General features: G+C 40.7%; 1 protein-coding gene and 1 long non-coding RNA gene across 3 annotated transcripts in view; one reads left to right on the top strand and one right to left on the bottom strand.

The window, feature by feature from the left end:
* PLD1 (phospholipase D1) overlaps positions 1-4563 on the bottom strand; it is a 209785-nt gene extending 205222 nt beyond the window's left edge. Inside the window, exon 1 of one of the 2 annotated variants that reach the window (XM_079155125.1) lies at positions 4445-4563. The gene's annotated coding sequence lies outside the window, so the exon portion shown is untranslated. The remainder of the gene's footprint in view (positions 1-4444) is intronic. The other variant, XM_079155127.1, reaches the window with a different exon arrangement.
* Positions 4564-4747: 184 nt separating this feature from the next.
* LOC306670513 lies at positions 4748-18216 on the top strand. The gene is made up of 3 exons (XR_013766423.1): positions 4748-4995; positions 11723-11806; positions 17024-18216. It is a non-coding gene; the product is annotated as an uncharacterized lncRNA (long non-coding RNA).
* The last annotated feature ends 8743 nt before the right edge of the window (positions 18217-26959 follow it).

The following is a 26959-nucleotide window of genomic DNA, read 5'->3' as shown; positions in this document are numbered from 1 at the left end:
CTGTTGGATACTAAAGTTATTTTATAGTTTTTAAGATAAAGTTTGTAAGTTTATGCCCTTAGAAATCTCTTTTTCTCTCTCTAGCAACCAAAGAACCAACTAAACGAAGTTATTTTTAGGTCCATATTGCTTTTGGCTGATTTTCTTTTGTGCGTCACAGGCTTTCAAAAGGCTCCCAACCTCAGATCCAAAATACGCAAAAATGATTGAGTACAAAATAAAATATTCCCCTCATCCAGAGGAGAGTCCTGGGTCACAGCAACAGCTGGGGGAGGAAACTGGAATTCTGGAGCTTTAAGCAGCAAGTGTGCCTGCCCATGACCCAGAGTCAGCCTCAGGCTGCCACTCTGCCCACCTCTGACCCAGCGGTGGTGGTGGGGGGGCTATTTAGCATATTGGCTCCAACATGGTCCCAGTATCTGTTAAACACTGAAGCGCTTCTCTCCTGATGGGCAAAAACAGTTTATCCCCTCTAAATACAGACCTGGGCTTTCCAGACCCTCTCAGATCCCTGTCACAACCTCCTCTCAATCAAGAGCTAAGACCTGGTCCAGCAGAGGGACTGCAGGCTGCTGCCCCACTGCTGCCTATAATCTCCCACCCCTGGACACAACCACGCCCTACCTTCATTTTCTTTTCTGAAAAACAAAGGAGTTGAGTTGATCGTCCAAGATGTACTGTGAGCCAGGCACAGTGGCACGCACCTGTAATCCCAGCAACTCAGGAGACTGAGAACCTCAAGTTCAAAGCCAGCCTCAGCAATTTAGCGAGGCCCTAAAGCAACTTAGCCAGACCCATTCTCAAAACACACTCAAAGGGCTGGGGATGTGGTTCAGTGGTTAAATGCCCCTGGGTTCAATTCCTGCTACCCCCCCAAAAAAAATTGCATTATGATTATATTTATATAAATAACTTATCCATAAGGACAAGGATAAAATGATGAGAACAAAATCCTACAAAATGTTCACATGTTAGAATGTGTTAGATGGAATTGCAGATGTTTGAAGTGGAATTGCAAGCTGGTTTTTGTTATTGTTGTTGTTTGTTTTGTGTGTCTGTGTGTTTTTAGTTGTAGATGGACACAATACCTTTGCTTTATTTAATTTTTTTTATGTCGTTCTGAGGATTGAACCCAGTGTCTCACACATGCCAGGCAAGCATGCTACCACCCCAGCCCCGTTTTTTGTTTTTGAGAGACAGCAATGTCAAAAACTCTGGGATGAGGCTGCCCAGGATGGAACTCCAGCTCTGCCCAGGTGCTAGTTTGTATTATCTCACTGAGTCTCAAACCATCTCACCTAAAAAGTGGGAAAAATCAGATTATATCTACTTTATCTGGTTGTTTGACATATTAAATGTGTTCACATTTGTAAAAGGCTTAACACAGAGCCCGGCACAAAGTAAGCACCATATTAGTGTTATTAAATAAACGATTCATTTTATTTTGTCACTGTAATGTTTGTTCAATAAAGTTAAAAATTAAGAAAGTTTCACAACAGAAAGATAAAAAGCCTTTGACACTATGAAACAGTTATATAATATAAACTATTGTTAATCACCCAGCACTAAAACATCTGGGATCCAGATTTTTCTCTGCACTGTGAATTTAGGGAAACCAACGCATCAGAATGTGTTCCCACTGAAGCACAAGATTCAATTTGTATGATTCTCTTTCTAATCAGAAATGTCACAGACTTAAGGGCTGCTAAGGTTGCATGTTTGTCATTTTAACCCTGCAACAACTTTTAACCTCACCCGGGGAAATAGATTTTACTTTGTGGTGCTAAGACTTAAAGGATTGTAAACATGAAACCAGACCTTGCACAGCTACAGCTTGTGAACAAATGACTCAGCCTAACTCTAAGTTTAAAGAGCCACATCTCATGTGCGGGGGTCCTCCTGCAGGTCCAGGTGTTCAGGAAACACCTAGTGGATAGAAAATTGATAAACCCAGAAGACACCTTGATTAAAATTGCTTTTATTTACTGAAAAAGTACCACGACGAGCTTAAGCATAGTTTAGATAGGTATTGCAAAAGAGACAAAATTATTGCATTGTTGTTAGATACTCAGAGGAAGGACTATTAACAATAACTTGCTGGATGTGCGCCTATAATCTCAGCTACTTGGGAGGCTGAGGCAGGAGGATCACAAGTTGGAGGCCAACCTGGGCAACTTAGTGAGAACTGTCTCAAAATAAAAAATAAAAAGGACTGGGAATGTAGCTCAGTGGAGGGGTGGGGGACAAACAGATAACTCCCTTTCTTGATCTTACCTCTTAACTGCTAAACTTCAAATACCCTTACATACAAATTTAAATAGCTCCCAAACTAACCCTCAACTAGTCATGTATTAAACATTTGCTGATGGAGATAAGATTTACTAAACACCATCTGGCTATGGCTTTTCACCTTTCCTCTTTAAAAGCTCATCTCCCCAAATTTATGAGAAGATTGGGGATGTAGCTCAGTGGCAGAGTGTTTGCCTACTACACACAAGGCCCTGGGTTCAATCCTCAGTATCCAAAAAAAGGGGAAAAGAAATTTTTGGATTGCATAAAGCTACGAGAAGACACTCAAACCTTCCTTAGTGAGAAAAGTTAAAGCCTGCAACACAATCATTATCATTAAAATATTATTTAAGATGATATTAAAAAACTGTAGTGCTAGAGGGCACGGCATATGCTTGTAATCCCAGCTACTTAGTAGCTGAGGCAGGAGCATCACAAGTTCCAGGGCAGACTGGGCAACTTAGTAAGACTCTCTCAAAATAAAAATCAAAAAGCCTGGGTATGGTAGCTCAGTGGTAGAACCTTCCTGGATTCAATCCTCAGTACCAAAGAAGGGAAAAGCATTTTATGGCTGGATGGTAGAAATTGTAGCACAATGACATGAACACATTTAATGCACTAAACATACACTTAAAAATGTTACGAGGGTAAATTCTACATTGTATTTTACCACAAAAAAAAAAAAAACTTTAAAAACCCTGTAAAAGTTAAAGGTAACCAAATTGCATAACTATAATTTTAAATTACTAAGTAATCAGAGACAACTTCCCCACTACCTAGTTATGAACAAATCAATAAACCTAAATGAGCATTTTATAGCTCTTAACATCATGGTAAGTAAATATTCTAACAGGGATCAACATGTAAAGACATGTTTTCCTCAAAATCTTCACTACTCACACTTTTTATATGGAAAGTTAATTGTACTGGATCTTAAGAAACCAGACTGGGAGTTTATGCAATTCCTTAAAAGATCCCCAAACAACATTCAAAGGCTGCATACAAATTCAAGCTAAAAGGCTGTGTACAAATTCTCTTGTATGCGTGTCACAACACATTTAATACTGAAAAGAGATTCTCATTCAAATAGGCGGTATGTAAATGTGGTATCTGTTAACAGTTCAAACTGAAGTAGATTCCCTTCATTCCTTAGTTCTCATTGCAACATCATTAACTAATCCATTTAACATACCTCAGAGGTCTCTGGGTACCTAGTCTTCCCCGCCCTTGAAGGCCCCAAAAGGGGTAGCTAAACTGAAATTGGCAAGCCTGGCCGAGAAAGTTAACAGAATTCCCCATTCTGGGGAGACCCAAGGTTGATCAAACACAGAAGCGCTTGGGGTCATTAAGATTTTACTTGCATTTAGCGCTTCATGAAGGAAGTAAAGATTATAATCTAAGATTAGATGGAGCAAACAGGCGCGGCTGTAACTAGCTCTGGGCATCACAAAAGCCTACGTAAGGCTTGGAGAACATTATTTCTGGAGATCTGGGACTTAGTTCCCAAATATCTTGAGTCCAAGCGAAAAGAACAAGCCCCTCAACACAGGCCCTGGTCCTGGGCCCCATGCCCCTCGCCCCACCTCCGCGCCATCACATCACATACTGGGCCCTGCGGCAAGCAGCTGTGTGGCCACGCGCCCAGGACCGTGCTTCAGGCGGGCTGGACTCTAAGTCTTGGAACGCTGCACTTCCTGGTTGGTCCAGGATGCTGGTGCCAGCGCGACCGCCATCCCTATCATCCCACAGCGCACGCGAACGGAGGGCGCGCGAGATGACCTGGGGACACAGACACACTGCCCTGGGGCCCAACCCCGCGGCGGCGGCCGGAGATGCCTCCTGCAGAGGACGTCCCCAGCCTGGGCCGGGAGCCAGCGCGGCTCGGCGCTCCAGGCGGCCGCCCGCCCCTTCGGCGAAAGCGTGCGCCAAAGTTGCCGGCGTTGACTCGGCGAGAATTGGGTCCGTGGGCGGGTACCCGAGGCCCCAGGGGGCCGCCAGGGAGGCCGCCGCCGCGCCGCAGCTGCTAAGATCCCGCCCAAGTTGGGCTAGGAGCGGCCAGCTGCCCGGGGCTGCCGGGAGGAGGGACGGAGGCGAGGACAGCGGAAACCGCGCTCCCGCGGGAGCGCTGCAAGCCCGGGCCCCGCGCGGCTCCTACCTGCAGGGCGAGGGGGCCGCTGACACCTGTGCGACTGTCTGGACGCTGGCGCAGCTGGCACAGCTGGAGGCGCAGAGGGAGGGAGGGAGGGAGGAAGAGAGGGAGGGCGGCCCGAGGGCGCCGCTGCCCGGAACTCGCCGCCCGGCTTCGCAGGGGTGGGGCGAGGCGGCGCCGGGCCCGGCGCGTGGCGGCGCAGGCTGGCCGCGCTGGTGGGGCAGGGGGTCCGCGGCTGGCCTCGTGGGGGCCGCTCTCTCATTCTCTCCTCTCCCAGTTTCATAACTCAACCGCAGCCAGCCAGGGAGCGTTCGCCTGCCGCCTTACTTATCAAGGACTCTCGCTCCGACAAGTGCACCGCTGCCCTTCTAGGGGCTGAGCGCAGCCTCCAATTCTCCTCTATTGACGCTAATTGCCACGACCGACCCCAGTGTATAAGGAAACAGCGGACCAACAAGTGAAATGTCTATCCTGAGGTGACATACTTGACCAGGAACTGTGTTTATGTTACCTATAAGCCGCCTTGCAACTCCTTAGGCGTTGTCGCCAATTTGCAGGTAAGAAAACTGAGGCTGAGAATAGGGAACTCACCAGCCCGAGGTCACCCAGCTTAGATCGCAGGAGACAGGAAATTGTGCCTACATGTCTCTAAAGCTGGATAATAATTCAGAAATCTTAGCATAAAATTATAAATCGGGAGTAAAACTTGGAAAATTCCCACTTCACCCATGGGACTGTCCAAACAGCAGTTTTGCTGTTTTTAGTTCACTCAGAAGAATCTTAAGAAAAAGAGAACCAGTTGTCATGTGGTTTGAATAGCAGCCCTTTTAGAATATAATTTTGAACATAGGCCCATTCCAACCCCATTACACAATATTGCATCCCGCCAAAGCTGAAGGAAGCTGTGCCCCCCACCATACACCAAACTGCTAATAATGCCGGCCACTTTAAAAGTATTTAGTGGCTATTATACAACGAGACTGAGCGAGTTACATAATGTCTTACTGCACACATGGCACTACATGAAATGAAAAATATAATATTTCAGTCCAAAATAGGGGAAGGGGTGAAATTATAGTCTGGAACTCAGTTTTCCAGTAACCTATAGTTGCTCATCCCTCCCTAGACTACATTTTTCTCTCTTGAGCACATCTTTTCCTAATGATGGAAGAGTCACGCAGCCGTCACTCTTTCCTTGTTGACAGAAATAATTGATGTCTTTTGAATCCTATGATACTGACAGATTTTTACAATTAAACACATGGCCCTCTGAGCAAACACAGGATTGCCTAAGAGGAGTTTGGCAAGATTACAACAAGCATGTTACTGAAAGGCTAAACACCCCCTTCCTCCCTTCTTTCTCAAGTTTTATTAGTCACAGATGATTTGATAAGTATTATGCACACAAGTAACTGCACTCTTACAAGCTTGTCTTTAGAAATTATAACACTTTTGGTTGAGAAGCAGCAGGCTGTAAAATTGCATCCCCAAATCATAAGGGCCATGGTTAAAACATATGGCATTAACCAACCACAATAGATCTTTCTATTAACAATAATTAGAATTACAACTAATTAAGTGCCATTAGAATAACTGAATTTCTACCTCCCTGAGGAAGAGGAATAAAAGAGAAAGATGTCAGATGTTTAAAGATAAACTTAAGCTATGGACTGCCCAGCATGTTTTAGAAATAGTATGATTCTGCATGTCATTATTTTTATTTTCCTGAGAGATTTTGTGATTGTTGATTCTTTTACATATCTTTCATATCTTCACCAATGTCAAGAAAAGGTGACTAAGAAATCTTGTTCTATAGCTATCTCAATATGAATTTGACATTTTTATTAGACAAGTGATATTCCAGATTCTCTAATTGCTATTTCTTTCTGCATACAAAAGTAACAAGTTCATTTTTATAATTTTTACATTTTTATTTTACAAAAATACAAAGTTTTGGAGACCACGGAAACATTTTTTTAATTAAAATCACCTATAACCACCACATACATACTCATTATTAACATTTTGGTACATTTTCCTTTTATTTTTTCTATGTATAAAGATTTGTTAATGACTTAACACAGTGCTATACAAACAGTTTGGAATCCTGCTTATATCACTGAATATGTGTAGTATTTTCAATTATCATTAAATTTTCTTTAAAATATAATTGTTGAAGAAAATTACAACCATTTATCTGTTGATCTGTGGATGGTTTTTAGGGATTTTTAAAAACTTTATTGAAGCTACATATTATACTGTAATGAAATGTATAGATTTATCATCTTGGTTGAGATCTCTTAATTTTTAGGATGGATTCTGAAAAGTGGATCAACATTTATAAACATTTTTTTTCTCAGTACCAGGGATTGAACCCAGGGATGCTCTATCATTGAGCTACATTCGCAGCCCTTTTTATTTCTTGTTAAGTTGCTGAAGTTGGCTTCTAATGTGAGATCCTACCACTTCAGCCTCCAGAGTAGCTGGGATTACAGGCATGCACCACCATGCCCAGCCATTTATAATATTCTTAAGATTCTGTGTGATGCTACAAAAATGCTTTCCAGTATTAAGCATTATCTTGCTTATAACTTGAAAATGTGATGTATCCAAATATACCTTGTTTTAACCAGCATTTCTTTATTGATTATAATGTTAATCACTATTTTTTCATATTCATTATTTGCATAATTTACTGAGTATGATCTACTCATGTCTATTGCCTATTTTTTCCTACAGTGAATTATTACTTTTTTTGTTAATTTCCAATAAGACTTTCATTAGAAACAGCACTCGTCTGTAAAATTTATATACCATGTGTTGCTTCCCCAGATTTTCTCTTCTGGTACATTTTGTATCTGCTATTCAGATCAACTTGGTCATTTTGGCATCCTGACAGCCAACATCTTTTGTGGTTGTTCCATTTTCTTGCAGAAAATAACCTCTCCTCAGATGAGAATTGCCCTGGCAGAAGTGTAGGCAGCAACCTCCAAGACAAGAGTAGAACATTCCTCTGTGTTTCCACCGTCACTCCATTTATCCAGTAGGCCAGGTGGACCCATCTGAAGGAATGGGGGAGCTGGGGGTGTTTGGGGTTGGGCTCACTGAACAGAGGTAGTAGTAGCCCCAGCAGCAGCTTTGCTCTGACCAGGTTGAACAGACAGAAATTGTTTCCTACCTCCTGAGAGTATTTTAACATTTTGCACTGCCTTGGTCCCTGCTGTACCCCCACTTTGCCTTGATTCTGGGAAACGCTGGTACCCTTTTCCTTCAGATAGTTGAGTCTACATCCATTCCTTCTCCCCCAAAACCTTCACTAACCTAATCCTTGTGACTCCTGAATCCTCTGGTCCATCAGATTAACAACCATCCATTTCATTCACTCATTCATTCTCAAACATTTAATTATTAATGTTAGGTAATCCACCACTACACATGTTTGTCTGAAGACACAATATAGAACAAATTACTTTATTCTCAGTCACCTGGGGGCACAAATCACTCTTTTTTTAGTACCAGGGATTGAATGCAAGGGTGCTTAACCACTGAGCCACATCCCAGTCCTTTTTGTTTTTTCTTTTGAGACAAGGTCTGGCTAAGTTGGTTAGGGCCTCACTAAGATGCTGAGACTGACTTTGAACTTGAGATCCTCCTGCCTCAGCCTCCTGAGTCTCTGGGATTACAGCCTCCCAAGTGACTGGGATTTGTAGCCACTGCACCCAGATACAAATCACTTCAGCCATCCTAATAGCAACTGAATGAAAGATGAGAATTGTGCAGTTAGGTTTAAAAAAGAAGAAGACAGTAGCTAAGACCCAAAAATCTCAAGAGAGAATGAGAAACAGGGTGGATATTTTCAGGCATATAGAAACACAGAAGTGATGTGTCTTGTATCCTCATTTTAACTTCCTGTGGACCATTTGTAGATTTCATCATTTCTACCAGTAACAGCTGGCTTGTGGGCCATCAACTGCGACACACTGACGCCGATAGCGCCAATTGCAACATGGGAGGGAAATCTTCTCAGTCACCCACAGCCAGTCCTTGTAAAGCTTTTTCAAATCCAGCAGTCCCAAAGGGATCTGATTCTCCCTATCTAATGCTTACATATTTTACATAAATTTTTGAATTGTATTTTTCATGGATTTACACAAACATGATTATTAAGCAAGCAACTGCAAAAGGCATTTTAAATGAATAATTTTTAGAATATAATCATATGCCAATTAGTTAATACAATTGCATTACGGTATCTATAAAAGCAACTGTAATCAGTCATCTCAAAACTATCCATAAATTATGCAGTAAAAAATGAACTCAAGAAAGTAATAGCTCTACATATCCAAAATACAGAAAAACTAAACATTTCTTTCAAAGCTGAAATATTTTATCTAAGCATATTAACATGTTATCTACTTTTAGACTTAAGAGTATAAGCATTATTCATTTATGAAAGTCCACTATGTGATAGGTACTGTTTTAATAACTGAGAATATTGTAAGAACAAAACAGATGATGTCCTTGCTTTTCTGTAGTGGAACAGACAAAATATGTCAGGAGGTGATCAATCTTATAATGAAATAGAAAACAAGGTAAAGAAAAAGACAAGGGTAGCCAGGAGTAGTGACCCTTGCCTGTAATCTCACCAGCTCGGGAGGTTAAGGCAGGAGGATCCCGAGTTCAAAACCAGCCTCAGCAACTCAGTGAGGCTGTACGAAATTTAGCAAGACCCTGTCTCTCAATTAAAATATAGAAAGGGCTGGGGATGTGGCTCAGTGGTTAAGCACTCCTAGACCAATCCCTTGTGCCCTTCCCTCAAAAAAAAAAAAAAAAAAAAAAAAAAAAAAAAGACACATGTCTGTAATCCCAGCAACTCCGGAGGCTGATGCAGGGAGAACACAAGTTCAAGGCTAACCTCAGCACTTTAGCAAGACCATCTCAAATAAATAAATAAATAAATAAATAAAAAGGGTTGGGGATGTAGCTCAGTGGTAGAGTACATCTGGGTTCAATTCTCAATGCAAAATAAAAAAGACAAGGATTCCAGGGTGGGGAGATTACTGAGAAGGCTTCTCTGATAAAGCGGCACTAAAGCAGAAGAAAAGGAGCAAGGCTTGCAGATGTCTAGGGAACAAGCATCCATGCAGAGCAGCCAGGAAGCACAATGGTTGTGAGTATGTCTTCAAGGACGTGTGAGGAGCAGAGGTGAACAGAGCAGGGTGAGCAGTGACAGAAAGTGGAGGCAGGGCCTGGCAGAGCAAGTCCCTAAGGGGAAAGGAGTGTGGATTTAATGTGAATGGACAGGGAAGACTTTGGGCAGAAGAGCAACATGATCTATCTGCCTATTGTTTTATAGGGACCGTACTGACTGCTACATAGAAAACCGAATATGGCAGCAAAGGTGAGAGCATGAAAACAGGAAGTGGTGGTCGAAGCAAGGATGGAGTGATAGGCACAGAGGTGTTGAAAGTGATTGGACCCCGCCTGTATCTAAGCATGACCACATCCACGGAAACCAAATATTCAAGAAGCCTTGTTCTGCAAGGGCATTAGTTTGTCCCTGACAATATAAAGTTGATAGGGAGATGAATTAGTGATGGCATCAGCTGGGCCCAAGTAGTTACAATATTGTTACAGTTTTAAACTTCAGCTAAACCATGTTCTCTTTGTTTGTGTTTATGAAATGTTAAGTTTGAGCTCTTGCAATCCCAACCTATAGGATGCAGTCCTACTACCGTGACACCAATTCGTGTACCACACACATTCCCATGTCAAAATTGAAGATAAATTTTCTTTCTCATCAGGTTGTGCCTTGGCCTTCACTTAAACAAACACACAAGCCATTGACCTTTCTAGTTCACTGACTGCAGTGCTGGTTGAAATCACATATTATACCTCTGTTCTGAAAATCCTCTTGCCTCAGACTCTATCGGTTACATATTAGCACTCTGCATTTTCCAAGTCAAATGTTTCCACAAAGATTTGTTTGGTTTTACACCCTCCCGGTTTCGTTTAGATTTTGAGAGTGATGTTTGTTGTATGGGCAAATGTTTCCCATTAAAACAGAAGAATAGAAATAGAAAGACTGGTTTCTTTAATGATAGTAAGAATAGTAAAACTTCCCAGGGTGAGCGCCGCTCGGATCCCTGCCAGTGTGCTCTCTAATCGTTCAGGCTCTCCAGAGAGTTATGGAAGTGTTTTCTTGGCAAACATTTGCTAATAGCCAAGGCGTTTGGAAAACATTTTCATCTCCCTGCATCATTTTTCATTTTCCAGTAGAAAGGTCATCCTATGAACACAGGCTAAACTGTGGATGGTATCGTTTTCCACACTCGCACAATCTGTTGCATTCAAGGTACACTTTAAAACTCATGCCTTAGGCTAGTTTGTAAGGCAATCAAGACACCTTCCCCGAAGGCCTAGGTGAAGTAACAGCATCTCACACATCTCTCAGCTTCCGATGAGCTCAGGACACTCGCAGGAGTCAGAACTTCCCTATAAGAAAAAAGTAGAAGCAGGGAAGGCATATGCATATGTGTGTATATATCTACATGCATATGTATTTTTTTCCTAGTGGAACAATCTGCTAGATTTTCATTTTGACTCTGATTTATAGACCACAGACACATAAAACTGGAATTTATTCTGAAGAATTGATTTAGGCAATTACAGAGGCTGAGAAGTCCCGCAGTCTGCTATCTGCAAACCTGAAGCCCAGGAAGGCTGGTAGAGCAGCTTCAGTTCAAGCCCGAGGGCAGAGGAAGCAGGAGAGCATGAGATAAACCCCCATTCAAATCTCAAGGTCTGAGAACAGGAGAGAGCAAATTTATGCTTTCTCTGCCTTTTTATTCTTTTCTGGCTGTTAGGGTTGGATAGTTCCCAACCAAACTGGTGAGAGTGATTTGTTTTTGTTTTTATTTTTGTTTTGAGACAGGGTCTCACAAAGTGTTCCAGGCTGAATTCAAACTTGTGTCACTCCTGCCTCAGCTTCCCCAAAGAGCTGGGATTACAGGCCTGCTTCACCATGCCACCAGATTCAAGTGCAAATCTCCCCCAGATGCACCCTCATACACATATCCAGAAGAAATGTTTTTACTAGCTATCTTGGCATCACATAGCCTAATCAAAATGACACCTAAAATTAATCATAGATCAATGAGCTCTCGTAGCAATTTTGTATGCTACGAACTTCTTCAACTTGTATGCTACAAAAGCTTCTTGCTTTTAGTAAAAGCAGTAGGAGAAAAAAAATTTTTTGTAGCCTTTTCTGTATTCTTATTCCAGCCAAAACAGCTTTGCCTGCAGTGGTGCATCAATACAGTTTCTGCATAAAGTATTGTTTTCATTATGGAAATCTATGCACTGATGGTATGTTTTTCTCCTTTGGTACATCTTTCCTTTATTTCACTAGTTCTCAACCCTATCAGAGCAACACACCCTTTTATTGTTGCACTGTCCCCTTTATTATCTCAAAATTAAATTCATTCGTAATATCTAAAATGGATAATAACTGGATGGGGTGGTACATGCCTGTAATGCCAGTGACTCAAGAGGCTGAGGCAGGAGGGTCAAGATTTGAGACCAGCCTCAGCAATTTAGCAAGATCTTATTTCAGAATAAAAAATAAAAAGGACTAAGAGGTAGCTCAGTGAAAAAGCATCCCTGAGTCCAATCCCTAGTGTAAATATATATATATATATATATATATGTATATATATATGTGTATATATAATATATTATAATAAATAAGGGAGATGCAAGAAAAAGCAAATTATAATAATATAGAATAGCTCTCAATGTGTAAATCTCAAAAAACCACACTATATATAATAAAGGGGCCAGGTGTTAATATTATCTTTAATAATTGTTTTTATGTGAGAAGTATAACAATTTTCATCTAATTGTTACACAGTGATAATTATTGCTTCTCAAATTTTGATGTGCATACATTTCATCAATGTGAATTGATGTGAATCTTGTTGAAATGTGAATTCTGATTTCAAAGGTCTGGGGTGGGCCACTTCTAGCAATCATGTTTAATTCTGTTGATCTGGTCCATGAACCACATTTTAATTTTTTAAATTTATTTATTCAATTTTTATTATTATTACTTTGCCAAGCAGGCCTAAGATATGTTAGACAAGCACTCACCACTGAGCTCAGCCCCATGGACCACATTTCAAATATGCAGGGTCAACATCATTTCTTTATGTGACAGTTTCAACTGTAGACTGATAAAAATGCTGCAGTTGGTGACATGATTTTTTAAAGTTTCGAATCAACTCCAGTTTAGTTTTGCTGCTAAGTGAGGTATGAACATTTGTGATTGTTGAACAAATGAGAATTCATGCTAATTTTAAAGCAAAATTCCAAAGTACAATTTTTCCCAATTTGTATTCCAGTTACATTTCCCCTCCCCCCAAAATGTAGTGTGTATAAGAAATGTGTAAAGAATATTTTTAGATTCATACGTAAAGCAGAGGAGTTAGAGAATTAGTAGGTTTAGTAAGTGTGTTGTTGTTTGGGGTTTTTTTCGCACCAGAGATTGAACCAGGGTGCTTAACCATTGAGCCACATCCCCAGCCCTTGTTTATATTGTATTTAGAGACAGGGTCTCTAAGTTGCTTAGGGCCTCACTAGGGTGCTGAAGCTGGCTTTCAACTCATGTTCCACGTGTCTTAGCCTCCCAAACCTCTGGGATTCCGGGCATATGCCCCTGCACCGGCCCTAATTAGTAAGGTTTTTGATGAGAGATAATTCTTCATTCTCCTAGACTATTCCACGCTTAGCAGGACTTCTAGTTTCTCCAGCCACCCAATCACTATGATGACCAAAAATGCACCCCCTCCATTTCCAACATGTTCCACGGTGACAGCGGGCAGAGTGTCTTCTGCTGATCACCACTACTTAAGTGAAATACGAACATTGCTTTTGATATTTAATTAAAGCAAAATCCAGCATACGTCCAGACACTGAAAGCATCATTTTTGCCTCCAACTACATGGCAAGCATCTTACACTGTGCAGTCTGTTTTAACACTTGTTTCTTAAATTCTTCTCCCATGTGATTTATGCATCTTCCAAAATTGTTTGCTATAGTTGGTTCCCATATTGTTTTCCTTATATTATTTATATCATTTTTACTTTAGCATGAAAAGCTTAAAGGAGGATGTCTGTGTCCATCAAAATGTTTCATTAAAACTTAATTTCTTTCTTATGGTTAAAATAAAAGTAATGAAAGTTTAATATTTTCTCCCTACTCTGCAGGGAATTGTGAGATCTGCTCTTTTCTTTAAGTTGTACAGTTAATATTCACTGTTAGAAGTTCTGATTTTACAGAATTCTAATCAGTGAGTATTTTGCATAAGTTCTATCTTTTAGCTCCCATAAAATAATTTCTAGTTGGTTGTGGTGGAACACACCTACAATCCTAACAACTCAGGAAGCTGAGTTAAGAGGATTATACGTTCAAGGTCTGCCTTGGCAACTTAGTGAAATCCTATCTCAAAAAATAAAAAGGTCTGGGATGTAGTTCAGTAGCAAAGCACCCCTGGGCTTAATCCCTAGGTCCAATAATAATAATTATTATTATCATTATAACTTCCAAAAATAATTTATTTAGATTTGAACCCTATGAAAATAGGTTGACTTAATAAATGATATGTACAAATCAAGAAATATTTTCTCCTAAGTTTGCTTACAAATATAAAATTTAGGCTTTGGGTGTGGCTCAGTGGTAAAGTGCTTGCTTAACATGTGCAAGGCCCTAGGTTTGATCCTCATTGCTGCAAAACAAAACAAAAATGAACCAAAAAACCCAAATCTAAAGCTTAAAAATAATCTATTAGGCTAGCATTTAAGAAAAATGAACTTTTGCAGTGTATGTCAAAGCACAATTCAGGTTTGATAGGTGTAAATGAAAGATAAACTCTTCTTTTAAATTTTTTTTTCTTTTGGGTTTTATGTCCATACAATTCAGCTGAATGCACACCTTTTAGAGCATGTGGATAATAAGCAATGTAAATTTGCATAGCTTTGCACAAATTACATTTGTATCAATAAAATTATGCATATAACTATGGAAGACAACAATGAATGAGTAGAATCTGTTCAAGGAAATAAAATGAATAGAAAGGCTAGATCTTCTTTTTTTCTTTTTGTGGTACTGAGGATTGAACGCAGGGCCTCACACATGCTGGGGAAGTGCATTACTCCTGAGCTACACCCCTATCCTGGAAGACCAAACCGTGAACACTCTAAATTAACAAATTGTTTACTTGTGGGGAGTGTGTGCACCAAAGCGAGTGGATGAGAGTAATGGAAAGAAAGATAAAGAAGTAACACTTGTTTTGGGAGTGATTATAAATTACTTGGCTACCTAGAGACTCTGGATATTGTCTAAACTGACCCACAAGTAGGACAGCATGACAACGTCCCTTCCGTGTCTCATTCTGGTAAAAGGGATACATCTAATGAAGTCTTGATTTTTCTAGTGTATAACCTCCTTGCAGTGAGGAATTCTGCCTTTTGGGATTTAATTCCGACTCACAGGGAAGAAATGGTTGGTTAAGATATGAATGAAAAGAATCTTGGTAGAAAATGTCTATTTTTTTTCCCCTCACTATTTGTAGCAGTCAAAGTCAGGGACAAAACACACATGCTTGAGAGGATAAATGACTGGTGCTGGCACATTTGTGAAGCTGCCGGGATGAGTGGCAAAGTGGCTTAACATTAGGTGTTAGTGCTCCAGTGTGGAGCTATTTCCATGCAAAGACAAACTGTGTTTGTAGTGGTGTCTGAGGCCTGCGAATGCTAGCAGGCTACGGTAGGTACTCTTAGTCAAGTGATCCAAATGTTGAACAAAATTGCTCCAGGGGAGACTGTGCCCAGTTATCTTCCTTACTCTTACAGGGTAAGGACCCGTCATGGAACCCAGGCAGCTGCCATCCTCAGTGCTTTCAATCATGCTGGAGATTTCAGACATGCCACTCAGAGCAGCAGGCATGAGTTTATTAGAAGGAAAAGGCATGAGTTTATTATTACGAAAAAGGGGGGGAGGACACCATCGAGGGAGAGAGTTATCTCAGAGAGAAGAGGGACTATGTGTCCCTCCTGCCTTCCAGTTTTCTAGGAGATCCCAAGGAAGTTTCCAGAGAGTCCCACTTAGTCTGCCTCTTGACTTTTGATTGACAGCAGGATTGTGTCAGAATTTCAAATCCCCACTGCTCATGGTCTTACCCCATGGGAAGGAGATTTGACACGCTAAAGATCCAAGGCAACTCTGGTCACTTTGGCCCATGCTGACTGGTTCTAATTATCATCTCCCTGAAATCTGGAATCTGTTCTGTGTAAAGGTCATAACCCCCACTACCACCACTCCTTCACAGAAACGTGTGTTCTTATTGATATTTCAGGCCTGCATTTCTCTTCAGGTAACAGGTTGTTTGCTGAGGAATGTAGCATATCCTATTGACTTAAGCCAGCAGGGCTGCAGGTAAATTGCTTTTTAAAAGAAAGCACGTGGGGGTCGGCACAGTGGGTCCAGTTTATAGATTAGCTCCTTAACCCCGTGTTCCCACCACTCACGTCTGTGTGTTACTTATTACTTACCCTTGCTTTTCTTTAAAAAACAAAATCAGGGAAACGGGGAAGAAGGATCTGGGCAAGATAGGCTAATATAAAAGAGGGAGAGGACTCAGCTGAACTTCATGACAAAGATCTAGGAGAGAATGAAGAGGAGAGAGCAAAGTCTAGCAGGAAGTGGGGCAGAGGGAAGGTGTTAGAGGGTTGGGATCTTGTGGGGCTGCTCCAAAGGGCTTGAGCTGCCGGTGCTGAGCTATGAAATGGATCCCAGTTTATGGTGGTTGTGATGTACAACTATTAAATCAAAACTCTCGAGACTGAGGGCTTTCTGAAATTCAAGAGTTTGTTGAGTCATTCTAGATGCTAGCCAAAAAAAAGACCTGGGACAAGTTCCTACAACTTCCAGAGCAAGGTTAGATAGCAGTTGGAAAATGTCTGGTAAACCGGCGCTAAGAGTATTGTTTTATGATGGAAGTTTGGGGAAGGAAGGCATACGTTATTTACATTCCCATGGTGAATATAGATAAGAGGTTCAGATCGCACCAAGTGGGGAAAGCTCTGGGTTAGGAGGGCAGGCCACAAGAAGTGACCGTTGCTGCTCAGTTGGTTGGAGTTGCATGTCCCCAGAGAGGGGAGCTCCACTCAGAACCAGTGTCACCCTTGGCCTAAATGATAGAAAAGAATTTCTATGTGTACTAGTCAGAGACACAGGCAGATTTATTTAGAAAAACAGGTACACTCTCAAGGGAGAATGTGGGCCATTTTCAGAGGGAAAGAGAGCAACCGGTTGACCTGGGATGCTAACAATTTAGAGGGACAGTAGCTAGGGACTGAACTAGAAGTACAGTTGGGGCAGAGTTAAGGGATTTTGTACTCATTTTCCCTAGACTTGCCTTGTGTATCATATTTCTTTTCTGCAGTACCAGGAATTGAATCAAAGGGCCCTTAACCACTGAGCCACATCCCCAGCCCTTTTTATTTATTTTTTTTTCTTTTGAGACAGGATCTCACTAGGTTGCTTACAACCTTACTACATTGCTGAGGAGGCTGACTTTGAACCTGTGATCCTCCTGCCTCAGCCTCCCAGGCTACTAGAATTACAGACCTGCGCCCTTGAACCTGGTTATGTATCATATTTCACTGTGTAATTGTGGCAGATTCTGTGCCAAACATTTTTGCAAAATAATGGAGTGCAACCATTATGTGAAGCTATAAAAAAAAAAAAAAACTTCACTCACTTAAAACTCTCTGCTGCTGTTTCCATGCTCTTTAGTGAACATAATCACTTTTAGCTTGAAACCCGCAGAATAGTTTTTGTACTCACCCATAAACAGAAAGAAATGCATTGCCTGTTAATGCGTCACTGGCAGAGAGCTGTGCAGTTTAGCTGGCTTAGGAAGGTGCCAGTTACCTTATCACGTGACTCACTCATGGCAGTTCCACTGCCTGTTCCCCTGGTGCCTTTGGCTCTTCATTCAATTGAGTGACAACACCATTAGTGCTCCAGGGCTCTAAACAAACCCCACAAGTTGGTTTTTGGAAATACACTGACAATGCGGGTGTGCAGAAGAGTTCTAGGCTTGAGGATTACAGTGACAATCTCACATCTGCACACCACTGGTGAACACAGTGCTGCTCTGTTTACCTTTTAAGCATTTGGAGGAACAGAATCATACTGTATGACAATTATGTGATGAAAGGTTAGAAGCTAGTTTTTGGACTGCAAAAAGTAGGATGTGACAATAATGTGGTAACAATGTAACAATGATTCTGTGGTTCTGTGAAAAAGGGAAGGCTCATACATAGTTGGTGTGTCTACAAGTTGGTGCAGTATAAAGCAGTATAAAGATTCTTCAAAAAACAGAATGGAACCACCATTTGACTCAGTTATCACACTCCCTGGCATATATTCAAAGGATTTAAAATCAGCATACTACAGTGACGCACCCACATCAATTGTTTATAGCAGCACAATTCACAACAGCTAAGCTATGGAACCAACCTAGATGCCCATCAACAGATGAATGGATAAAGAAATTCTGGTATATATGCACAATGGAATGTTACTCAGCCATAAATAAGAATGACTTTATGACATTTGTCAGCAAATGGATGGATCTGGAGACTATCATACTAAGTGAAATAAGCCAATCCCAAAAATACAAAGGTTGGATGTTTTTGCTGATTTGTGCAAAATAAACCATAATAAAGGGGAGGGAGAGAGAGAAAGAAGGGAAGTTCAATAGATTAGTCAAAGGGGAATGAAAGAAAAGGAGAGGAAATAGGAATAGGAAAGAGATTGATAGCATAATTTTCCTGTGCACATATGAAAATACCTAAGTGAATCCCACCATTATGTCCACTCGTAAGAATGGGGTCCCAATAAAATGTAGAATAAGATGTATTCCATGCTTGTATAATATGATCAAATGGATTCTACTGTCATGTGTAACTAAGAAGAGCTAATTAAAAAAATAAACTACTGTCAGGGCATCACCAGTGTGCTGAGGCCACAGTAGGTCCAGGTTTGGCCCTCAGGTCTGGGAAATGAGTTCACACTAACGAAAGCACACATTCAGACAAAGAAATGAGAGGTTGATTTGTAAGCCGACTGTAAACCATTCTATTCTCCATGGGACACTACCTGAGAAAAATAAGATTATAAGGTTGTTAGGTAGCAAAGGGAGGCAAATGATACTCAAAGAATCATCAAAGTCTGACCTCTCTAAAACCTCTGCCAAGGGACCACATTACTCTAGTGGGAGAGTCCAAGCGTCCTGCCCTCCCTTTTCCTGAAGTTGCAAGGATACATCATGTAGGCTAATCCTTAAAGTATGGTCTGGGGAGCTCTGAAACCCTTCTGGATTAAAAAAAAAACAAAAAACAAAACAAAACAAAAAAAAAACCCCGGGGGTGGGGGTGGGGAACTGGGTTACTCAGAGTTGTTTGTTTTGCATTTCACAAGTTCATGGGTGTTTCCTGCATTCCAACAGTTTGTGGGTGCTTCTCTTGAGATTCAGTGTATCTTTCTTTTTCTGTATCCCCAAACTCCAATCTCAAGCAGTATGCAGTGGTGCCTGTGGGCTCATGATGGAATTTGAATTGAGGTTTTCACATACCTTCATGACGTAAGAGTCTTGTTCTTTTGGGCCTACAGCTTGTTAACTTTTTATCTATCTATTGTCTGTCTATCTATCTATCTATCTATCTATCTATCTATCTATCTATCTATCTATCTATCTATCATCTGTCTATCTTGTGATACTGGAGATTGGACCCAGGGGTATGCTACCACTGGAACACTTTTCTGGCCCTTTTCATTTTTTATTTTTGGACAGGGTCTTGCTAAGTTGCCCAAGCTGGCTTCAGACTTGTGGTTCTCCTTCCCAGTCTCTCAAGTTGATGGAGTTACAGGCATGTGTATCCCTGGCCTAGAGTTTACTAATTTACTAATCTTCTTCTCTCCTCCCTTCTTTCCTCTGGCCCTTGTAATTAAATTTAGGACATCATGAAATTTTTCTCTTATCATGAATGTCAAAAATTTTGTTAAAATGACTATTTGTCATTGTTGGATTATGATTTTTTGACCATGATTGTGCAAACTGAGCCACACAGAGCCCCAAAATTTATTAGGGTCTCATAGTTTTGCTGAAAAAATTACTACAGTGGGAATTCCATGCAGAGGGAAGACATGACTTAGTCGTGTGTGTGTGTGTGTGTGTGTGTGTGTGTGTATTCCAATTTCAAGAGAAATTAGTAAGACTCTTCAGTGGTAACAGGGATTTCACCCCTAAAAGGATTATTCCTCTACTTATTGAAAAAAAAATTTCCTTGTAATTTGGAGGTGTTTGAAAGAACACAGAAAACTGAGCCATTTTGGAAAAGAAAAAATAAAATGCAAATAAATTTTTTTAAAAGTACCTTACTGGGAGTTTGAAAACACAGCACAATAAAAAATTTTAAAAAGTAAAAAATTTAAAAAATTAAAAATTAAAAGTTAAAAAATTAAAAAATCTTTTTTTCAAAGTTATTAAATTATTTTGCTTATAATGATAATACCTATGTTAGTGAGCATGGGAGAAGCAGGTGGTCATTATTAGGGAGGTCTTAAACTCTTCCCAGGATAATTTGGCAATATATGACAATACATTAATTTTTTTCTTTACTATTTGACCTAAAAATCCTAATGTAATCCCAGCCACTAGAGAGGCTAAGGCAGAATCTCAAGTTCTAGGCCAGCCTTAGCAACTTAGCAAGACTCTTTTCTCAAAATAAAATATATAAAGGACTGGGGGTGTAGCTCAGTGCACCTGGGTTTAATCCCTAGTGTTGCAAAATAAAATATACTATGATGGATCTGTCCTGTCCCTGTATGTTCCTAAGAAGAAAAGGCTGTATGGGAACCAAAGTCCTACCCAGGTCAGGTGTCAAAACCCAGCTCCTGATCTTCAGGAGGTGCAGGGGACTTGGGGGAGGGGCTGTTGGGGGAGGTGAGAAATTTCCCAGCCTGTGGGGTTGGTGGCAACACCTCACTTTGACAGAAACTGGGCAGCTATGTTGACAGAGCCTCAGGCTGACAGAGACTTGGAGAATCCCCAATAAGCATATGTTGGAGGAGAGGTAGCAATGATTTTACTTAGGGTTCACATTCATTCAATGCCAGTAGGAGATTGAGCTGACATTATCTCTTCTTATATTATTTGGAGCCATTGAAGAGAGGGTTGTGTCAAGTCGGGAATGCCTTGACCACAGATGGCTGACTTAGTTGGTGGCTACTGCAGGACACTAACAAGAACCACTGGGCACTGACTTGGCATTCACATGGCTCTCTGGTGCAGGTGATAGGAGGTACCTGCCCTGGCCGAGGCTGAGTCCTCTTGATCTTGGCTGCTCCTGGCAGTGATTAGTTCTGTCTATACCTCAGCCTTCCTTGACTTCCTCTGACCTGGTTTCAAGAAAAGTTACTCTACAAGTATCTATGCAACACATTTTTTTTTTTTTTTTTACAATTAATCTTGTAACTTTTAACATTAAAACCCAAAATTCTCTCACCTGTTTTCTTTTTCCTGGTTCTATTTTGCCCACATTCCCTCAATGGATGAGCTGGGGAAAGGAAGCACCCAGTGCACAGTTGGGATTCCATGAGATATGAGTGGAGCTGGGAGATTCTGTGCAGCTCACCTTCTCCACCTCCTCCCCCTCCTTTTTTGAGGTGCTGGGAGTCAAACCCAGGGCCTCGTTCATGCTCGGCAAGAACTGTACCACTGAGCTACATCCCCAGTCCTACGTGCCTCTTTATACATTTTTTTTTTTTTTTTTAAATATTGGGGATCGAACCCAGAGTGCTTTACCGCTGAGCTCCTTTCCCAACTCCTTTCATTTTTCATTTTGAGACAGGGTCTTGCTAAGTTGCTGAGGCTGGCCTGGAATTGTCTATCCTCCTGCCTCAGCCTCCTGAGTCTCTGGGATTACAGGCATGCCACTGCACCTGGCAACAAGAAATTTCTAACCAACAAGAAACATGTAGCTTTTAGGATTTTTTATTCCCAGTCCTTTTCTATCCCTTTCCTTTCCTTTCCCTTTTCCTTTTTCCTTTCCTTTCCTTTTCTTTCTCCTTCCTTCCTTCCTCACTTCCTTCCTTCCTTCCTTCCTCCTCTCTTTTTTTCACTTCTTATTTTTCTATAGTTTTGTCAAATACTGCTTAGACATGTAGCTGGTCACTGATTGACTGTGGTTGCCCTGATCTTTGTATAATCAAGGGCCCCCAGACCAGCCTAAACTGCAAATTTGAACATGCCTAAGGAGGTCCCAGGACCAGATATGTTTTAATGAGGTTGAGGAGACCCCTGGTGGGGAGGACTCCCAAGTAAGGAGAGCCAGGGCCAGCGGTTTGGTCCAAAGATAATGGGCTAGACTGTACTGTGACCATCTGCCAAGGACCGGCAGCAGGGGGCAATAATCAGTTGAGCTGTCGGAGGAAGGCACGCAGTACAAGGTGGCTAGAGGTAGCTGGAGGAAATGAACATGGGAGCCATACTGGGGAGGAGCAGATCATCAGACTCTGAGGGAACCATTCCCCTGAACTTCAACTTGGCTCAGAGTCCTGCAATTCTGCAGGCAGAGAGAAAGAAATGGTGTGACCTCGGAATACAGCATTGTCATAGGTCCAGAAAACCATCTAAAGAGAACACTATAAACTTCCAAAGATGTATTCCTACATCATTCCTCTTGAGAAAATACAACAGAAAGGTAGTGCCTTCCCCAAGTGTTATGAGTGCCTACTGCATACAAACACCACCTTAAGATTACAGAGAACCTACTGATTGCTCATTCCAAAGTTACTTTAATGTGAGTACTTAAACAGAAGCATTTTGTTCACAAGAAGTATGCAGAAATAGCTGTGAATCTCTCTTCTAAGGAAATAAAGCTCAAGGTTTGCCTAACCGGAATAATTATGTTTTTCAAAGATGTAGTTAAATCTATGTTGTAAATACTTCTTTTACTTGACAAACTCGTATGTGCTCTTTGAAATGTCTTTAAAAACAAAACAAGCAAAACCTAATATCTTCTCTAACCAGGGATTGACAAGAAAAACTTGGGCAGATTTTTTGAGGATTTTTATTGTCTTTACTGTTATCATAGATTAAACATGCAAAATTAATTCTTTACAGTGGGCTTAGCTGGCCATAAGCCTAGGTTTGTAGTACTTTAATAATGCTAGGCTTTATTAAGTTATTTTTTAGTAGTATCTTGTGATAATAGTGTTTGCTCTCATCACTATCTTTTCTGATTTGTGAATATCACATCGGTATCTCAGCAAACAATCCCCAGGCATCAGCTCAAGTCAACTCGAACCCTGCTGTGGACATTAAAAGTTCATGTTGGGCTAGGAGTGTAGCTCAGCCATAGAGTACTTGCCTAGCATGTATGGAGCTCTGGGTTGGATTCCCAATACCACGAGACAAAAACTAAAAATTAAAAAAAAAGAAGCCATGGTTTATCAACCGCCTTCACAACACACACAATTGTTTTTATAATGTTTTCTGCTTTTTTGTTTTGTCTTCCTCTTTCCTTCCTTCCTTTCTTCCTTCCTTCCTTCCTTCCTCTTTCTCTTTCCTTCCTCTCTCCCTCTTTCTTCCCTCCCTCCCTCCCTCCCTCCCTCCTTCCCTCCTTCCTTCCTTCCTTCCTTCCTCTTTCTCTTTCCTTCCTCTCTCCCTCTTTCTTCCCTCCTCCCTCCTCCCTCCTTCCCTCCTTCCTTTCTCCCTCCCTTTCTTTCTTTCTTTCTTTCTTTCTTTCTTTCTTTCTTTTCTTTTCTTTCTTCCTTTTCCTACATTAAGGAAGAAAGAAAAAAAATGTGAAGTGTACCTGGCCTGAAAGGATATCTTCTGGGGATTGCAAATGATGCTACAATGTGCATGGCCTGGCCTCTCCAGCACAGAGAATGGTGCCACTTCGATGTTCATGAAATGCATTATTAGGAAACATAAGATAATAAAACATGAAATAAGGCAATAGAGGAGGAACTTGGCTTTTACTTTGCTGTTGGTAGAGACATTTCCCTTCAATTGTGGAATAATCTTGAAAAATAGGAGTTGTTAAATCAGACTAAGTAATTTTTAAGCAAGAGAGACTTGTATTCATCTCTTTGGAAATGCATAAATAAAATTTATGGAAGATAGAAAGGAATGGAAAAGATCCATATATGATTTTAGGATTTTTTTTTTTTCAGCTATGATCAATTTAGTATCAAAAAAAACCCAAGAGTAAATATTTGGAATTTGTGTCCAAATGTGTGTTTGGGTAGATGGTAAATGTGGTTCCATAAGTCTTATGATTTGTTTGCCCCTGTGCACATGCCCACATACTCAGCTATGTAGAAGTGCCTTTACCAAAGGTGTCACAGACTTCCTGTGTCCACTATTGCATTTCTCTTTCCTGCCACTCACTAAACATCTATTTTCAAAATGGATTTTTTCAAAACTTTTTCCACCACCCTTAAAGGAAATAGACAATTCACTTGACACATAACACCTCTTACTCCAAGTTTATGAGAACAGAGGTCAGGATTCTGACCTATCACCACATTTGACAAGTTGTCAGCCTTTGGTATAGAGTAGAACAGAAGAGGCATAAAAAGGAAGCAAAGCGGTGTGTTGCTATTTTACATTGTCATTGAGGCTACGAGAGGTGGAGAAGGGAGCACTTCTGAGAAAAGAGAATTGAAATAAAAAGTAAGTTCACTCTGTTTTTAAAGTGAATATTTAAAACACCACAAAGCATATTTTTGTCCTCAAAGAATGTAAAGGGATAGAATCTTCAGAAAAGGACTGTGTTTGCACTAGGCAGAGAGTTGGGAATAACATTTTGTAAGAAAGTCAAATTTCAGCCAAGTATTTAATTCTATCGGCCAGAGGCCAAAACTATAAAAATTAAAAGAAACCCTTTCTTCAGGACTAGATTGAAGGTTTTTTAAATTATGGATCCTAGCTCTTAACCAACTGTTTCTTTTCATTTTACTCTAAGCTCTATAATACAATTAGATGCTTCCACTCAATTGTCCCACTTTTCTTTCTGCAAAAAATCTAGGGAGGTTAAGAATATAGCTCAATGGTAGAGTGTATGCTTAGCATGCACAAGGCCCTGGGCTGGATCCCCAGCAACACCTGCACACACACACAAAAGAAACGAAAAGAACCAAAACAAAAAATCCACAAACAAAACAAAAACAACAATCCCTGCCACTGTATTAGCATACTGGTAAATAACCAAAAGGGGAAAAATAGCATGTATAGCATAACCACAATACACTAGATGCTGTTTTGTTACTTATATCCTGAATGATTTTAAACTTAGCATTACATGATTGTAGTACGTGAAACTTGTAGAGCTTGAACATTTATGCTGAGTCTATGCCAAATTTACCTCAGTTTAAAGAACCAAGTAATGTTGTTGAGGATCCACAATAAACAGCTTAATTTTTGATCCATTAAAACTTGAGAGGTGAACTGAAAATGTGCCTTCTTTCCATATTCCAACTTCCTGGACACCGTGTCTCCCTTTAGTATTATCACTTCGACTTGGAACAACTGGACTAATCTAAGTAATGACTCATCCGTCACTAGATGGAGTTAAAACATTTCTGTCCTCTGTTACCAGGGGGGAAAGTTCTAGAAGGTCATCCTTTCTCCCACTCAAGTATGTGTGGGAGTATTAAACCCCAAATAGAGCCGTGCTAAACTCTTTTTTCCCATATTTTGTTTTTCTCTAAACAAACTTTATCTGCGGCCTTGTAGCTGACATTCAGTTCCAGGAAACACACAGCTGACAATGTCATTCCCCTTGAATTGCACATAATATAAAAACAGGGTTTAAGTAAATATTTGAATTAGGACAATTAGAAAAATTTAACTTCAGAGTAACCTTTCCTAACATGTATCGATCACTTCTTTTTAGGGTTTCTTTCTTAGTGGATTAAATATGCCATACCCGCATCATTTAAGAAGCTAGTTCAAGGTAAAAATACAACATAGGAGCAGAGGACGATTGAAAACTCAGAATTTGTAGGATGGAACTCAAATTAGGAGGTTAAGCTCTGCTGCAGATCAAAGAAAAGCTGTTCTATAAATAGCAGTATAGCAACACCTAGTGCTAAACACAGATATAGCAGAAAGACTTATTAAAGGTTAGGTTCATGTGGCAGTTGCACGGCTCTTTTTCTTGGTATCTTAACTATGGAATTCTTAGAAATGACAGGCTTGGATTGACTGATCTTTGATGCCTCTTCCGGCTGGCTCTGTCTGTGATGCTGTAGTTGGGTCATTACTGTGTGCTCTTCCTGGTTATCACCCCACACTCTTCTTAATGAACTTGTCCATTAGATACCGTGGCCTTGCCTGGGTCCAACTTCTACTGTGATCGCAATCAGCTTTGTGTGCATGATGAAGAAGAAATGGAAGGGCTTTTCCAGTGGGAAAATGTGATACGTAAGTTGCACAATTGTCATTTTCTCCAATCGTGCCTCTCTGAGAAAAATAAAAACAAGAGCAGAATATCTGGAATGTTGGAAAGAAAAGAAAGCCGTGAGCCTTTGTATACAAAAATGATACCCTTGATCTGCCGTCAGCAGGTGATGTTTATAGTAAGTTCCCCAGCTCCTTATGTCAGAAGGATGCACTTAGTTTATCAATGTTCCTATTTCAGAAAAGATCATGATATCATCTGTATGGAAATGCAGCAGAAGCACAAATTTGCATAGACAAATTTCCCCCCAAGTGAAAAATTTTAATACCTTTGTTATTTCTTTCCTGTTCAACAGACTTAGAGGCAAAATATTTATCATCTATGGAAAGTAGTCAGATGAAATGGATAAAACTTTTGAACATGTAAAGACATAAAACCACCGGCTACCAGGCACAGTGGCACATGCCAAAGCAGGAGGATCACAAGTTCAAGGCCAGCCCGGGCAATTTAGCAAGACCCTGTCTCAAAATAAAAATTAAAAAGGGGCTGGGGGAATAGCTCAGTGGTAGAGCATCTTTGGGTTCAATCCTCAGTCCCCAGTACCACAGAATAAATGAATGAATGAATAAACACACACACACACACACACATACACACACACACTCACAAGCAAAGGCATTGCAGGTGGAGTGAAAGATCCACCCAGTTAGATCATCATGAACATAGACTGATGTAAAAATCAGGATCTCCAGTAGATTAAAAAGTCAGAGTTTTCTCCCAGAAGCGGAAGCTCTTGCTTGACTCCCAGGAGGTTAGCCTGTGACCTTGTGTCTTCCTCTATTTGAGACACAGTCATGTGGCAAAGTGTCATGTGCTGAAGTTCCTGCCAAGATAATCCCAGCCGTGGGTCACTTGAGTGCACCTCTCCCACATGGCTACATATGATGCACATGTACTTACAGCATACCTTAGCTACCAG

Source organism: Sciurus vulgaris (genome assembly GCF_902686455.1).
Source record: "Sciurus vulgaris genome assembly, chromosome: 10".
In the NCBI taxonomy this organism is placed as follows: Eukaryota; Metazoa; Chordata; class Mammalia; order Rodentia; family Sciuridae; genus Sciurus; species Sciurus vulgaris.
The sequence above is the reverse complement of the archived record's forward strand: the minus strand, read 5'-3'. Positions and strand labels throughout refer to the sequence as shown.